Source organism: Thermobia domestica, chromosome 16 (assembly GCF_964235325.1).
Source record: "Thermobia domestica chromosome 16, izTheDome1.hap1.1, whole genome shotgun sequence".
Lineage (NCBI taxonomy): Eukaryota > Metazoa > Arthropoda > Insecta > Zygentoma > Lepismatidae > Thermobia > Thermobia domestica.
Window position 1 is genome coordinate 8,895,810 of NC_137469.1, and position 19,121 is coordinate 8,914,930.

The window sequence follows — 19,121 nt, forward strand, 5'->3', positions numbered from 1 at the left end:
GAATATTCAAAATAGGTGACAGCATTACTTTTCAGTAATAATTGTAAACTTTTGTGATTTTATTCTGTAGGCCTATTGTATGTGACCACAAAACTAGAATTTTTTATTTCGATTTTTTTATGGTAGAAATATTTTGTGAAATGTACCGGAAATTCAGAACGAGCCTTCTTTGGGAATTTGTCAATATTGTTCGGTGGAGGTAAAGAATATATTTAATATTTGTGTATAAAATCCAAAATATAGTTTCGCTACTACATATGTTTGAAATTACTACTACTTAATTACTACTTAATTTCTTAATGAATTAAAGTTCTGAATTTAAGCACTTGCAAGAATCCCAGGGGGATAAGAGGACATGTCCTCCAGAGCCTATTTTCCAACTTAATAAATATTTGATCATCACTAAAAAAACAAAAAAAAATCTTAACTTCCTCCCCCAATATTGAAGACAGATTTGTCCCGTTGAATTTAAAGTCACGTATTATTAATAAACATTAAAAATACATCAACACGCACACACACACACACACACACACGCCCATATACGTTTTGTGTATATATATATATATATATATATATATATATATATATATATATATATATATATATATATATATATATATATATATAAAAATATCACACAACTAAATACTTATGCACAAAATAAAATAAAATAATTCCGACGATACAAGTGGTTGATGGAGAAATGGTCAGAATAAATTCATTCAGATTTTACGCATTTAATGTCAATCGAGTAAAAAGTATCACTGGTAGTAATAAGTCTTTGAAAAAATTTAAATTTGTTGGATTAAGATCTGACATCTTATGTCTCTATTCTAGAACTGCTTGAAGTTCGAAATTATTATCTTTCCCTTTGTTCATCTTTATTTTTAATATTATCGTGCAAATAGCAGCTTAGATGTGTCTTTTCACATCTATCATTTTGATACCTTCGTTCTCACTCTCGTGATTAATCTAATTGCGTAGAAAAGTGTCATTAACTAAGCAAACTCATCACCAACAAAACGCCGAACACATATTTCGAACTTTAGACGTTTCTGATTTTGAAGACGCTTGTGAGTACATTACAGAGTGATCTTAAAGTCATATTACCTTCTATCGCGTGTTCACATATGAATAGCTTCTCAATATTGCTGGCGTGATTTCAGTAAATACACGTCAAACAGCATCCTTAATTTCGTCAACGATCTCGTAACATATGGCAGCAACCTTTTGTTTAATGAACCCCCATATTACATGTGCAAGATGCTAGGTCAGGACTTCCGGGTGGCCATTCCAAAGTTGCAGGCAAATGGACAGAACCACGTCGAATTCATTTATCAGGTAACACCTCACTCAGATGTTCTCTAATGACAATGGAATAATGGGGCAGTACTCCATCCTGGTGGAATCATACACGACAGGGAAGTCCTAGATCTTGCAGATATGGAATAAACCAACATGGTGAGATCCACAGCATCGTCAAAGAAATATGGACTTATCAAGTGGTTGTTGCAGACATTGCAGCCCAGATCATGAGATGTTTAAGGTTGTGTTCAAAATTTCGATATGTTTTTGTAATATCGAGTATGAACACACAATTCTTCTGGCTGCTTACGAATGGCCTTTCCTGGCGAACCTTCAAAAACCACTGCAGCCTATTTACATATTTCGTGTCGAATTGGTGTTTGTCAAGAGCGAGGCTTATCTTTTTTCCAACTAGTTGCAAATATATTTTTTCACCGTAAAATTTGTATTTTTGGAGGGGAATGTTTCTGAAGGCTTACAGTGAAAAGATGTTGAATATCTCTCATTAATTTTCCTGTATGGGATCTTCGGTGAGCCCACGTGATCATTACGATTTGTTCCCTCATGGTGTAAGTAGACTCATCAGCCAAATAGCCATGATTTAGATGTATCTTAACATCTGCAACAATAAGAAGAAACACTTCATTAACAGTTATGTAGTACATAGTAGGTGACGAGACTTTGTGATCACTCTGTATAAGTCTTACTCAGCACTTTGCATACCACATCGACATTAACAAATCTTATAGAATAACTTTCTTTAAGTAGTAACAAAAACCTTTTTTACTTTTATTGAAACCTTAGGTTTGCGAGCGTAAGTAGCGAGCAAGAAAATTTTTATCAAATCTACCTCTTTGCAAACTGACAATATTCATTTAATATTACTTCAATACTTTCTCGGAGCGACGAATCATTTACTCATTTCCAACACATTTCCTTTTTTCTTGCTCGTTTTATACGTACTAATATATCTACTATAGATAAGGACGACAACTCAATTATACTGTGAGAAATATATAAATATTTTAAGCACAGGAAAAATATGGAAGTTCACTCACCTGGGTATTACGGCAACTGGAGCACTTTGAGAATTTACATGGCGAACCAGCAAGATCCTATTATGCTTCAGCTGATGAAAAATAAGAAATTAAATTTGGAACAAGTTAATGCTGCTGTGAAATAAAATACTAACCGAAGTAACATAACCCACTACTACTACTACTACTACTACTACTACTACTACTACTACTACTACTAGTAGTAGTAGTAGTAGTAGTAGTAGTAGTAGTAGTAGTAGTAGTAGTAATACTATTTTATAATTAACTGGTTTGTAAATACAATACATATCACCCTCCTGCTTCTGAAAAAGTTCAGGTGATAAGACTGAACTTTTTTAGGCCGGAAGATTTTCAGGCTCAGAATGACATCAATATTAATTTAAAATAGGTGATAATACTTATAATGTACAATAAATATGCAAACCAGAAGTATATAAAACAGCTATTAAACATGATGAAATAAAATACTACATATTGACAGTTTCGGCGTTTTTTGTGGTCGCAAAAACTGCTCAAGCTTCAAGGTATTTTTCCTCCTTCTCTTCCGAAGTTTGGTTTCTGAAAAAATAGAGAGAGAAATGAATATGTAACGTTTTTCTTCTTTTAACATTTTCCATTTTCTTTTTCCATCAGAATTCTAGAGGTTATCTGTTTTTTTCTATTTCCTTCTGACTTAGTTCATTTCCATTTATATTCAAGCCTAGTCTCTAAGCTAATTTAACCAAGTTCCCTTCCTTTTCCATGTCATCCTTCCATTTCCATGTTTTCCTTATTTTTATGGTTTCTTTACATTTTAAGAATAAATGTTCTAGTGTTTCATCTTCTTTAGAACATAGTTGGCATTTTTCATTCACTTCTTTTTCTTCAATCTTACCCCTGTTTCAAGGTTCCCTGAGCTGGCTTTGAAATGTAAAATACTCCGTAAATCATTGTCCATATAATTTATTTTCTCTTAACGTCTTTTGTATGTGTATATACTTTTCAAACTTCTCTTTTAGACTACTTCATCATACCAATTTTCCTGTGCTATTATTTAATTGTTTTTTCAGTGTTTTGTTTTCAATTTTGATAATTCTCTTCTCTGTGCCAGCGGGTAGCTTGATTAGATTTTCTTTCTAATTTCCTAATTCTCCTAAACCATTTCGTATTATTCCCTTTTCTCATATGTTTAGTGGATTCATGCACAAATATTACTAGTCTTGTTACTTCCATAAATTTTAAACTTCCAAGATATTTCATCTTACTCATAATTTACCTTTTTCCAAATTCATTCCAACCAACCTCTACTGTTATTGTTACATTTCTAGTTTATTTACTCCGAGAGAAAATTTTCCTATTTGATTATGCGTTTGTTGTAAATTATTCCTGGTGTTACCCGTTAAAGTTATTACCTCATTTGCATATGTTAGGGACGGTATTATTATGTTTTAAGTATCCTTGACACCTCATATCTATTGTTTGACCACATTGCTTTATTTTTTATAATTGCTTTATATTTTTGTAGTTTATCGTTCAGTTTTCTTCTCTTGTTCAAGTAAGTACTGTCCTCCTTCTTCAAGTGTAATTCTTAAAATTCTATTTTCTTAGTCCTGTCTATTACTATATTTCCTGCTTGTATATTCTGATCCTCTATGACTCCACTAAAAACAATAAACTTGATTTTCTTCATTTATTTTTATACCAATTTCTTCTCCTTTCCTAACTACTGTTTCTAGTATTTCCTTAATGTCTCCTATATTATTACTCAACAATGCCACATCATCTGCAAATTGTGTGCCAGGGATTTCCTCTTATTTTTTCTTTTCCTTGCAATCTTAGTTCTATCCCTCTCTTTGTTTTGATCAATGCTTCTTCCACGTTGAGTATATGTCAGTAATAGAACTGATGATAGAATACATCCTTGTTTCAAACCTTTGTTTCTGTCTATCCATTTTTATTTTATGTTTATTATTTCACATCTGTATTTGTTATCCTTATATAATTCCTTAAGGAGCATAATAAATTTCTTTGAGATTCTTAGTTTCCCATTCCTTCCCATAATATATTTCTCTTGACAGTAACGTACGCCTTTTCAATATCAATAAATGCTACTATGAAATCTTCTTTCCTTTCTGCATATTTCTATTAATTCTGTTATAATGTAGATATTACTTGCTGTTCTTCTATCTGTTCTGAATTCATTTTTTAACTCACTTGATATTTTGTTTTTCTCTATCCAGGTCATTAATCTCTCGTTTAGAATAATTGCAAAGAACTTATCTACGCAGCTGGTAATAGCTATTGGTCTATAATTTTTTATGTCATATTTATCTTTCCCTTTTCCTTTATATATTAACTTAATTTTTGTTTGCTTCCAACTTAGAGGAATGCTTCTTGATTCAAGCATATTATTCATAATATTCTTTAAACTTTCCAAATATTTATTATCTAATTCTTTTAACATCTCACTTGACAACTCATCTGTTCCTGTTGCCTTCCTTCTTCTTAGCTTTTTCCTTGCCTTCTCTATTTCCATATTTTCAATATTATATGTTAATTCCTGACTTTCTTCTTCAACAATCTTATTACTTATTTTTGCTACTTTATTTGTTTCGTTTATCCGTACTTCATAATTTTGCTTTACCGCTCAAATTATTAAGCACGTCTAAATTCCCGTCGTCTCGTTCAGCATTTTTCGCTTTTCATTTCTAAGGAAAGGTTTTCTTCTTGTTCCATTTTTTCTGTAACATAGAACGATAATTTGTTTTTCTTATATTTTTTCTATTGTAATATTTGGACAATATTATATTTCTAAATATGCACAAGCTAGGCAATTTTAGGAGAAGAAGAAGACGCAAAGAATATAATCATCTTTGAAATAATATCTTTAATGTATATAGTTGAATGTCTTTGTGTAACTAAGAACGACGGGTTGATCGTCGCCATGGCAAAAGAAGAAAAAAACTAAGTGGTACTGCATGCAATCTTATAACGATGTAAGTTCGAATGATAGAAGTTTCTTACCTTTGAGGTTCCAAATAGTGGAATAAAATAATATTTATGTAATCTCATGTGACTCAATTAAGTTGTAAGAAACAGTGACAGTATATAACGTAAAATGATAAATAAAATCTCGGGGACTTTGTGTAAACGTTTGTTTGTTGTTATATTATAAATAGTGCCGAAACGCCAGGAAGAGTGATATTGATTAGAAGTACAGTAAATGAATTTCACAATTGAGCCCGACGTAAATTATACATTATTACGAAGTGGAACTAAAATATATAGGAACATTATAGTGAGTGCTAGAATGAATGAAGTTATTGCGAACGAAGATGGGAAACTGTGACGAAATCTCCTGAGAATGTAGCTGATGCTTTAGAGCAAATGCAAGAGCAATTGGACCTAATGAACCAGAGTAACCAGTTAATATTCAACCAATTTAAACAGCAATTAGAGCTAATGAACCAGAGTAACCAGGAAATATCACAGCGAATCGACAGCAAATTATAACAATTGGACCAGCTAAACCAAAACAAGTTGCAGCAATTATCGCGACAAATTGACAACAAATAGGAGCTAATGAAACAACAGATATATCAGCAAATTGATAGTAAGTTGGAATCAATGAACTAGCAAATCAGCGCGAAATTTGAACTGAGTCATCGAAAAGTAGAACAGATATTGCATAGATTCACAGAAGCGCAGGATTCAGTGGAAGTCATGGCAATTGTTGTTAATGAACATTCCAACCAAATTAGGGAGTTACAGGAGAAAGTTAACACCCTTAAGGAAAAGTGTTTCCCCATTATTGCAGTACGTAACACCGATCACAGGAATGGTCTTCCATCTAATTGTGCGGAACAGTTGCAGTTTACGGCAAGAACGACAGTGGAAGATACCGAATCCCCAGTGTACAGCGAAGCCATCTCCGAAGGGGAAAGAGGAGCTTACCGTACATCTCTGCATCGAATGGTTGTAGGTATGGGGTCCCGGAATTGGAAATCTACTGGCACCGGTAAACCTGTGCAGTTTAATGAAATCAGATCCCTTACGAGATGAGTGTGGGTTAATGGGAGTCGATGAAACGCAGTTTTTAAAAATCCAGCAGCATGTATTACTTCCTCATTGTCTAACCTGGTTCAAAGGGATTAGAGGTAATTTATGTATATATTCTTATTTTAAGAATGCACTGTTATCTAATTATGATAATGATTTCATGTTAGCTAATAGGGTCGCTTTAATCCGTACTAGGTATTATAATCCTAAAATTCATAAAAGTATCACTGATTTTGTAGTATCTACCTACAATGAACTGAAATCTATTATTACATTTCATCCTGAGGCTCGAATAATGTCTTCAATTCGTATACTCTTGCCTTTGAAGTTACAGCAAATGTTGATATCAGCTCAGTGTATTAATTTCAATCATCTTGTTATGATAGTTCAGAAATTTGAAGGTCCGTCCTTAATACAAAGCAAAAACAGAATGCAGAGTAAAGGTACTCGTAATCTATCAATTATGCTTCTGTTCGTAACTTAAATATCCAGCATGAAGATATTCCAAATCCACGAGGAAATAGAAAACTGTTTTTAATAGTAGAACGAATAGGAAAAATGCTACCGATAACCAAACTGAACCTAATGGCAGAAATAACTACAGGAGCTTCAAAAATAGCAACAGAAATTATAATAGAAATAATAATCGTGGGGCTTTTGCATTTCATAAATGACAGGAATTTCATAAACAGAAATCAACAGTAACAGAATACGGTAGACAAGAAAGAACAAGATTGCGGAATACAGTGTGGTATAATAGAATGTGTGGACCATCATAATTTAAAATAGATTCGGCTGACGTGGAGGGGGTCGAAACCACGTCAGCGATGAACGTACTAGAATCTTCTTTTGATTATGAAAATAATCTTAAAACTTAAGATACGAAGGTTATTTATCAATATATTCCTATTGCTAACTGTTTTTGGATGTTTGGCGATGAAATAGAAGGGGTAGACATTTCTAAAAAGGATTTTGTTTTTCAGAAAACATTTAGTACTGCGCGAATACTTATTAAAATTAATGGAGTTCCTCTTCAAGTTTTAATTGATAGAGGTGCTACAGTGTCCTTCCTTTCTTATTCATCTTGGCGTGGACTTAGGAAAGACTATTCGAACCCTCGATTGCAAAAAGTGGATGACTTGATATTAGTTTATTATACTGGAGAAGACAGGAAAAGAGTGATGGGTAAAACACAGATTATAGTTACTATACAGGATTATGAAATTAATCTTCCCATTTTAGTTATTAATGAACTAAATGAAAAGGTGCTAATTGGATTGGATTTTCTAACGCAATTAAGTGCTGTTCTAGATTTTGAGAACAAGTCGTTTGCTATTCGTACGCTAGATGACACAATAATTCAAAAGTTAATTGCTGCTCTTGATAACATTGCCTGTCAATGCCAGCCAGCCCTTTGTAAATACTGTTTTAAGTACTAACGTGGATAATTTGAAGAAAAATGATGTTAACGAAATTGAAAGGGAATCGTTTATGAATGAAAACGAAAATTGTTTATTCTATAAAGGTGTAGATAATATTTAAAATTCTTTAAATTTAACTGATAAGGACTTGGTATCTCAATTTAAAGACATAGGGTCTACTTTATAAACATAAAGAGGCCTTTTCCTTTAGACCGGGATGTTGTAAAGATTTTGTGTATAATAATGAAGTTGATACCAAGGACCCTATAGTAACGAAACCCTACATTATACCATCTCGTTTCAGAGAAAATGTACGTGAACTAATATGCGAAATGCTGGCAGATGTTATAATACGACCTTCTCAGAGTACTCACTTAAATCCTTTACATGTAGTACCGAAAAGGAATGGTAAACATTTGAGGATGGTCATGGACCTCAGAAAGTTGAATTCACATATCAAATTGCAGGAAGTGAGATATCGACCAATAGACGAGATTCTTAGTTCACTAGAAGGTAATATGGTATTCGGAAATCTGGATTTTCTGATGGCCTATAACCAAATCATGTTGGATGAAAATTCTAAACCGTTTACTGCATTTTTGTTCGAAGGACCATTGTATGAATATAAATGTGATGTCTTCTTACTAATTAATGTTAGTGCTGCTTTGGCCTCATGTTTAAATCGAGTATTAGGTCAAGTCTTACGCAACAATGTTGTTTATTATGCAGATGATATTTTGATTATGGGGAAAACACCAAAAGATTATTTGAAAAGTCTAGATGTTGTTCTCGAACGATTAGAAAATTCAGATCTGAATTTAAATACTGGAAAATCAAAATTTTTCAGGGAGTCGATTGAATTTTCAGGATATTCCATTGATGCTAGTGGAATGTGATTATAGCGATTCGAAAGTACAACCTATCAGAGATTTACCTATTGCCATTAATGTTAAAGAGAGACAACAAGTACTCGGGTTGTTAAATTGGTTTAGGAGATCTATCTATCCCTCGATTTGCAGAAATTGCTGAGCCTTTATTTTCAGTTACCAAGAAAGGAGTACCGTGGCAGTTGGGTAGTTCACAGGAACAAAGTTTTCAACAATTGAAAATGTGTGTTATGAAATATATCCGTTTGAATCATTCAAATTATGATCGTCCTTTTTTGTACAGTGTGATGGTGCATTATCTGGAATTTCTGGAATACTGTGGCAATCGAGTGATTCTACTAACGAATCGGCCGTCATACATTGTGTCAGCTGAACGCTAAAGGGTGCCGAAAAAGAATATACAATTACTGGAATAGAATTACTTGCTGTGCGATTTTCATTGAGAAATTTTGCACCATACTTAAGTGGTTGTCATTTTACAGTGATTACGGATCATAGTTCTCTGTGTCATTTAAAGAAAGTACTAGTGTTGTAAATAGAAAAAAAACGGTTCGTATTTTTTCAGAAATGTACGTTTTTTTTAGAAAAAAAACATTGCCTCTCGTTTTTTTTCTAAATTTCGTTTTTTTTTCAAATAGTCATTTGTAATGCATCTTACCTCTATTGAAGTATTAAATATTTTTATGTAGGTATAATCACCGTAAAATGCAACATAAATTAAACGCTAGATACTGATACGCTACAAATATTTTACAATTTACATGAATACCATACCTATTAACAATTCAGGTTTCCGCAGTTTTCATCAATATCAACTAAGAAATAAAAGTAGAAATGAAATTTTGATTTTTCGTGCAAACAGACCTTTAATAAGTATGAAAATAATGTCACGAACAGTATAAAAGTCAAATAACTTGTCTAAAGGTAAAAACTAGTACTAATTTGCCTAATAGTATTTTTCTAAATGTCATACATAAATAATTTGTCGACCAGATATATATATAATATGCAGAGCCGGCTCTACCATATATGCAACACGTGCATTTGCTTGGAGCGGCAATTTGGATGGTCCGACAAACTCTGTCATAAGTATATTATTTAAATTAAATATTTCTTGTTGGGAACAGACTTCATGAAGATGGTAGTTACATTTACTAAGCTGACCTTCTATTTGAATACTATATTCATAAATTATGTTTAGGTTGCATTAGTTTAAGGCCGCATGGACAATGCTAAATCAAATGGTCGAATAAATCCGAGCACAAATTGCTTGATTGTTGCCAAATGCAAGAATGCAATTCTCGAATAGTAGTGAATATCTGTTCCATTTAGCAAGTTATCACAGTTTTGATATGACAACTAGTCTTGTTTTTGTCAGAAACAAGTTCCTTATCACTGAAGATGGAAACAAGTTTTCTAAAAAATGTTAACAGATATAGAAGAGAAATCAAGAAATAAAGATAAAAGAGCTAGTTGCATTGGAATTGCAAACTGATACATTGAGATTGAAGCTCGATAGTGAATTCTATAAAAAGGATTACCATCTTTCCTCTGCAGGTGTGTTTCCTTTATCTTTCACTAACATAATAGATTAATACATATATATATATATATATATATATATATATATATATATATATATATATATATATATATATATATATATAAACGGGATTGCATTTTTAGTAAGTATTTAAGCCTTTCTGAGTGCAACTACCCTTACCCTCACCTTTGTTGTTCATGCTGGAGTAGCATCCTTAAAATCATGACTTTTAAGATTTGTTCTTTCTGGAGAAAGGGGGAGGCGGCAAATTATGCCATTGCATGGGGCGACAAATTGACTAGGACCGGCCCTGATGATATGTATATAAAAGACATGGATATAGGATGACACAATTTGAAGTAATGCAGGGTGTTTTAAAATTTATATTAGGGTTTTGAAACTTTGTAGTATCTATTACAATTAACTTACGTTATAAATATTATATCAAATGAAAGAGCAACTCAAACAGTTTTGTACGCACGCATGTACATGCATTGTTTCTTCTGTCTGTCGTTAGAAAGAGCAAGCAGCAAAGATGAAGATTAGAGAGCAGAAAGTTTTTTGTATTTTAATAAAGACTGAATTTGTACAGTGCAACGGTCTGTGTGAAGAATATTAAGGAGACGCTTGCAACTACGTCCTTATCGTTTGCAGTTGCTACAGATCTAAAGCCTACAGACTACGGTTTACGTGCCAATTTCGCAAGTGAAATATTGCTGCATAACAATGAAGATTTTCTGGATCGTGTCGTCTTCAGTGATAAATCGACATTTCACCTAAGAGCTAATGTGAACACTCATAATGTTTGTATCTGGCCGTCAGCAAATTCTCAGGAGATTGTACACTTGAAAAGAGACTCCCCCCTAAATTGAATGTGTTTTGTGCCATATGGCGGAAAGTTTATGGGCCTTTCTCGCCTATCGACTAGATATGTGCCGTGTGACGAATGAATCTCACATTGAACACTTGTAGCAAAGACTGTTTGAGGTGCTCTTTGACTTGATGCATTGCTTATAATTGTACATAAAATGTAATAAGTACTACGAAGACTTAAAACCACAAAATTCATTTTGACACACCCTGCATTTCTCACCAACAGTGTTGGCACTAAGATGTAAAAAGGAGAGAAAATTTTCCTTATAAAGTTATTGTTTACAACAACGATATTATTATTAGTCGAGACTATAACTACAACAACAACACGAGTTAGTAGTCAAAAAAATGTAATCAAATGTATACTCGGTGGCCCAGGTGGCCAAAGTGACACACACGGGTGTGTCACTTTTTTAATCCACTCCTGTGTGGACACTAATTAAGATATCGGGATATTATTCTTGCAAAATATGGTTGAACTATAGTTTATCATATTTTTTTTCTTCTGGTGTCGAATTTCCTTCTCAAATTTCACCCCAGTCAAAAATTCGAGAATCTTCTAATTTCCAATTTCCTTTACTTCTTTTTTCCTTGTAGCTTCCTTCGTTGTAGAAAGACCTCCTTAAGACTTGCCAGGTAGATACCTCGGATGGATACCTAACTGTTGACATCAATTGGACGGGCCTGCACGCAGTGTTGTCAATTAGGGAAATTAAAATTTTCCTAAATTTGGGCAAAAAATCAGAAATTTTTGTTTATAAATTCGTACCTATACGTCCGAGTGCAAGTCAACTTACGCCAATCGAACATTTGCCCTTACTTAACAAACGCAAGTACAGATCGTTACAATGGGATAATTAGGGAACGCAAGAAAAAAAATCGTATTTAGGCTCTAACCCTTGATTTTTCTACTTTTTCCCTACTTTTCTGTTTACCGTAATATATTTTTGGAATTAGAAGTTTTGTTCCTTAAATATCGTCATAATAATTGTAGTACATATTAGTGGTGTACCAATGTTTAATTTAAGATAGTTTGCGTCTGTCTGGTAGCAGTGTTACCAGCTACAGAAAATTTTAATTCCAGATTTTAGGGGGAAATTTTGGAAAAATTATCTGTTTTCTCTCTATTATTTCCCACTTGTTGGCTATATCGGACCAAACGTACCAGTATCTGGAATTCTCGTCTTTGCCCTACACAACGCACTATAGAAAGTTTCAATAGGATAATTAGGGGAAGTACAGTTAAGGTTTACAAGAGACCTTGTCCTCTAATTGGGAAGATAACTGTGATTTTTTTAAAGGTAGAATGAGATATTTTTATTGACATGCTTACTTTATTAGATATCATCACAATACTTGTAGGATATATTAGAGGGATACCAAAGCTTATTTTAAGATAATTTGTGTGTGTCTGATAGTAGTATTGCCAGCTACAGAAAATTTTAATTCCAGATTTTAGGGGCAAATTTTGAAAAAAATCCCTTTTTTATTTCAATTATTTCCTTCTTGTTGGCTACATTCGAACAAACGTACCAGTGTTTAACAGCCTCATCCTTATCCTACACAACGCACTATAAAAAGTTTCACTAGTATAATTAGGGAAAGTACAGTTGAGATTTATAATAAACCATGTTCTGGAAATGGTAAGAAAATGATGAATTTCTGAGGTAGAATGAGATTTTTTTTCAATTTCATGCTTACTTCGTTATATATCGCCATGATACTTGTAGGATATATTCTTGGAGTACTAAGGCTTATTATCAGATAGTTTTCGTCTGTCTGATGGCAGTGTTTTCAGCCAAAACAATTAATTCCCGCTTTTATGTGAAAAATTCGGAAAATTTCCCTTTTCCCCTCTATAATTACTCTCTTACTGGCTACATTGAAACAAACGTACCACTACCTGAAAGCTTCCTCTTTGCCCTACAGAACGCACCATAAAAAATTTCAATAGGATAATTAGAGAAGCTGTAGCTCCGGCATATTTGATTTTTACTTGTGAGGCGTAAAAAGTTTCAAAATTTCATGTGTGTGACAGAATTTTTTCTTTCCCTCTTTGAATGGAAGCCAGCGACTTCAGTATTTCACTGTACCTTGTCAACACACCAAAGATTTTTTTAGGTGACTTGAACCCATATAGCAGCAGTGGTACTAGATACAAAAAAAATTTGAAATTCGGTTAGGGATATTTTTTTTAAATTTTCACCCCTACATTTCCCTCAATAATTTCCCACCCATTGGCAACACTGCAATGCAACTTATGCCAAAAAATAGCCACATCCATTTTCTAAAAAACAAGGCCTTAACCATATTAATCGAATGAATGGGTTTTGAGCAATAAGTCACTAACTGGAAATGTAGAAAAACGCCAAAAATGACCTGGGTCCGAAAGGAATAATCACACAATTTTGCTAGTATATAGGTACAAAGAAACAAAAGATTTGTAAGTTACGAGGGCTTCGTCTCAAGTTCTGTTGATTATTTCAATAATCTGCAACGTAAATCAATAAATAATAGTCACCAGAAAAAAAACAGACATTTGAAAAAAAAACGTGAAAAAGAACGATGTTTTTTATTGAAAAAAAAACTTAACAGAAAAAAAACCGTTTTTTTACAACACTAGAAAGTACAGAGATATAACAATCGTTTATTGAGATGGTCCTTGGAATTACAATCTTTTTATTTTGATGTTCACCATACAAAAACAATCGACAATGTCCCAATAGATACTTTTCCGGCCTATTTCCCAGTGAAAATCATCGTATGTTATCTATAAATGTATTTTAAAATTCTGCAGGAAGAGAGATCTAATATTTTCCTGGAAGAGTTATGTGAAACCCAAAGAAATTACGACGAATATGCAAAAAATACGTCATTTGACATCTTGTTCGGGAAGCTGTAATTGCCCTCGTACTTGGAATTCATTATATAAAATATCAAATGGTGCATTGGTAATTACGGATTTTAAATTTGAATTTAGGATCAAAATTTTTGTTCCACCAGCGTTGGTACTTCGGATATTAAAGGCATATCACAATGACTTTGACCATTTTGGATATTTTACAGTGTATTCGTTGATTAATAAAACTTTTTACTGGAAATCGCTTTGATCGCAAATCAAAAATTACATTAAGGATTGCGAAGAATGCATGAAAATCACACAAAATTACCAATCGTTATATAAACCCATGATGTCAGTAATGCCTGATCGACCTCATTCTTTCATTTCGATAGACTTGTATGCACCTCTTCCACGAGCATCTACAGGCAAAACTATCCTTTTTACAGTTAAGGACATTTTCACTCGATATTTAGTAGCCTATCCTTTTCGAAAAACGACTGCGTCAGCCGTTGTTAACCGAAATTTAAATGTGAATATGCCAAATTGTGGTCCTGTAGAGCATATACTGTGTGATAAAAGTGGACAATTTCGAAGTAACTTGTTCCTTCGTGCTAGGAACAACGTTAATATCGAAGTACATTATGTTACACCTTATAATCCTAGTAGTTCGATTGTGGAAAATATACATACGAAATTTGAATGCTATTCAGACATTGTTGCCGCAATAAGCATTCGGATTGGGTTAAGTTCTTTACAGAAGTCATGAACTTTTTAAATTATTCTGTATCTTATATATTGGGTGTAGCATCAGCTAACATACATAATGGAACTGATTTTGTAAAACCGATTGAACATCATTTTGGCATTCAATAGTAAAAATAATGAATTAAATTATTCACATCTAATGAGTATGGTGCATTTTCGTAGGATGCGGAAAGGCAAAACTCGAAATCAGAAAATAAAAGAGCGACAAGTGGGTGTACCAAAGTTCGACTTAACGAATTAGTTTTCATAAAACTTCATCCACTAAGGGACGCTTCTTTGAAAAGAATTTATAAATTTTTTGATCTATTTGATGGACCTTATTTGTGTGTAAAAGCAAATAATTCCTAAAGTTTTTAAGTTAATGGACGTAAAAACAGGGAAAATTTTAGGACTACATAATATTGATAAAATGAAACTATGGCGTCCTTCAAAATATACTAGAAATATACTAGAGCTAGGTAAGAGAGGAATACCAGATTGAAGTTTCGAATAGATTCTGGGCGTTAGAAGATTCGGAGTGCACTAGTGTTGATGATACCTGGATTGAAATTAGAGCAAAAGAAAATTTGGGTCACGCGGAAATACGTATGAACAAACCATGGTTCGACCAGGAATGCATAAAACTAGCAGAGAAGAGAAAACAGGCAAAATTACGCTGGCTACAAAATCTGAATGAAATAACTACACAAAATTTCGCAGATGCCAGGCGGGAAACTTCCAAAACTTTTAGAACAAAGAAACGCGATTTTTTGAAAGCTAAAATTAATGAACTTGAAGATAATAGTAAAAATAAAGACATCCGGGACATGTATAAGGGGATCATGGAATTTAAGAAAGCCTATCAGGCTCGTGCTTATGTATTAAAGAAACCGGACGGTACAGTTCTCACTGATACGGATAGCATCTTAAATAGATGGAAAGATTTCTTTCATGATTGGTTTAACAAACAACCAAAAACTAGTGTGTGTGGAGAAAAGGAGATACACACCGCAGAACCGTATATTCCAGAACAGAGCCGAATAGAAATAGAAACCGTTAGAAAGAAATTGAAGATACACAAATCTCCGGGTGTAGATGAAATTCCGGCTGAGTTAATTTTAGCTTCAGGCGAAAAACGTGGAACAAGATACACGAACTTATTCTCCTTACCTGGAACAAGGAAGAATTGCCACAAGAGTGGAAATAATCAATCATTGTTCCAATTCACAAGAAAGGAAACAAAATTCATTGTAATAATTGTCGAGCCATTTCTCTTTTGTCAACATCCTATAAAAAACCTTCAAATATTCTATTAGCAAGATTGAACCCATACGCAGATGAAATTGTTGGAGATTATCAGTTCGGATTTAGACGAAATCGATCAAATATCGACCATATATCAATCATTCGCGAATTACTCGAAAAAAGTGTTAATACAATACCCCGGTACATCAACAATTTATTGATTTTACAAAGGTGGACGACTCGGTTACGAGAGAAACATTATACAGCGTTCTTACAGGACTTGGAATACCGAGAAAGCTAATTAGAGTAATTCAGATATGTTTAAATGAATCCCAAAGTAAAGTTCGGGTAGGAAAATTTTTGTCCACGAGCTTTCATGTCGAAAATGGCCTGTAACAAGGAGATGCGTTGTCGCCATTATTATTTAACTTTGTTCTGGAATACGCTGTAAAAAAATCAAGGAGAGCAACCAGGGCCTAGAGTTGAACGGTATTCACCAGGTTATGGCATATGCTGATGATGTAAATTTAATAGAGGATGATAGGAGAACAATAAAAAGAAATGCAGAGATCTTATTAAACGCTTGCAGGGACATGGGTTTAGAAGTAAATGCAGAGAAAACTAAATACATGGAAGTTCGTCGGGAATTATAGATGCGTTAAAATATTAAATAATACTTTTGATAAAATGGATAGTTTCAAATATCCAGTATCAATATTAACAGAAGAAAATCATATCCACCAAGAAATTAAATGCGACTAAAAGCCGGGAATTCGTGTTACTATTCGCTTCAAAATATCTTGTCGTCGCGGATTCTGTCGAGGAATTTGAAGCTTAAAATATATAAATCGATAATCATGTCTCTTGTTCTATACGGGTGCGAAACATGGCCGCTTACACTGAGGGAAGAACATAAACTGAAAGTGTTTGAAAACAAAATCCTGAGACGAATATTCGAACCCAAAAGAAACGGGAATGGATAATTGCGGAAAACTTCATAACGAGGACTACATAATTTATACGGTTTACCCCACATTGTTAGGGTCATTAAGTCTAGGAGACTTAGGTGGGCAGGTCATGCAGCTAGAATGGAAGAACGTAGAAACGCTTTCAAAGTCTTAACTGGAAGACCAATTGGAAAACGATCATTAGGAAGACCTATGCGCAGATGGGAGGTCAATATTAAGATGGATCTTGCAGAGATAGGAATACAAAGTAGAAACTGGATGCAGTTCGCTGAGGATAGAAGTTAGTGGAGAGCTTTTGTGAAGGCGGCATTGAATCTCCGGGTTCCATAGGCCATAGAGTTAGTTAGTTAGTTAGTTATAGTTAATTATGAAATTGATATAAATAAAATATTAGTATTGATGTAAAAATAAATATAATGTATATTATTTGTTATATGAAACGTCATTTGTATATACGAGGGGCATTTAAAAATTACAATTAATTAATATGTCAAAAGTAACGGTCCAGGATTCTTTTTCTTTTAATTGTTAACCAAATAAAAGAAAAGTTCATCAATTCGCGCTCCATAATGTACAACGATAATTCTCTTTTCTTGTAATTTTTTTTTATTGTAATGTTTGGGTAATATTATATTTCTAAGCACAAGCTATGCAATTTTAGTAGTAGTAGAAGAAAAAGCGCAAATAATATATTTATCTTTGAAATAATATCTTTAATGTATATAATTAAATGTTTTTGTGTAACTAAGAACGACGAGTTAATCGTCGTCATAGCAGCGGAATAAACAAACTAAGTGGTACTGGAAGCCATCTTATAATGATGTAAGTTTGAATGTTCGAAGTGTCCCCCTTCTAAGGAACCAAAAAGTGGAATAAAATAATATTTATGTAATTTCATGTGGCTCAATTATAGTTATCAGAAACAGTGACTTAGTATATAAAGCAAAATGATAACTAAAATCTCGGGAACTTTGTGTAATCGTTTGTTTGTTGTTAAACATATCTCCAAAATATTTTCCCTGATTTTTTTCCTCCTACCTTAATTTCTCCTGCTATTTCTTCATCTAAGCTTCTTATTTCTTTCATTTCAGATATGTGTAATCTTTCCTGCTATTTATATATTCGTTTCAGGCTTAAATTACTTCTTCTTTCCCAATTTCTCCTTTTCTGTATTTCTTTATTTTTAATCTATGGGTTTGGCATTTTTTTCTTTTCCTACATTAATTTTTGTTTCTGTATCATTGGTCCAATCAAATTTTCAACTTTCTCTTTAATATTTCTTGCCCTCCTTTACATTTGTGACTTCAGCTGAGCATTCTTGATTTTTCTTTCTAGCGATTCTTAGGTTTGTTCATTTATAAATTCTTTTTCTAATTTCTCTTTCTGTTTCTTTATATCATCTTCCTTGTTCAGTCTTCTAATAATAGGTTTCTTTTTATCTTTAATTATTTATTTTTGTTGAGAAATTTCTCTTGCCCTCTTGATCAAATTGTTCCATTGTTAGTAATCTATGATCACTTCCTACACCGTCAATTCCCTCTTCACCAACACATTTTTTTTTCAATTTCCTAATTTTTTTCAGTAACAAGAAAGTAATCTATAGTAGTAGCTATTTCTCTTTTGAACTATGTCTTCTTAACTGACGTCTGTCTTATGTTCATTATTTGTAAAATCCTCTACTAGTGAGTATAAAAGCTGCCCAGTTTTGTTTATTTCTCCTTCCGTTTCTACCATATGTGCATTTTAATATCCTCCTATCATATAATCTACATTTTCAAATCTCATTTCATTTAAATCTTCATTTACGCAATTATAAATTTCCGTGATCCACTCTAGATTATTTTCCGGTCTCCAAAATATTACAATATGTGTCCTGTCTCCAATTAGCTTCCAGTCTACATAAAATTTCTTTTTTCAATTTTTCCTTTATCCATAAATCATCATTATGGCCTTGGTTTTGCATCTAAATTTATTTTCTATGATACTTATATTATTTTTTATTATAAATCCAACTCCTCTTCCTTCAATATCTCCGGTCTTTCCATTTCTTCCTTCCCAATAGACTATAAACTGAAATAACATAACAAAACGAAACAAACCCTAATTAAATTCAGTATATATCTAGTAATCATACGAGATCTTCTTGAACCTTAGGTATCATTAACATGGATCTAGTTAAGTACCATTTCAATAA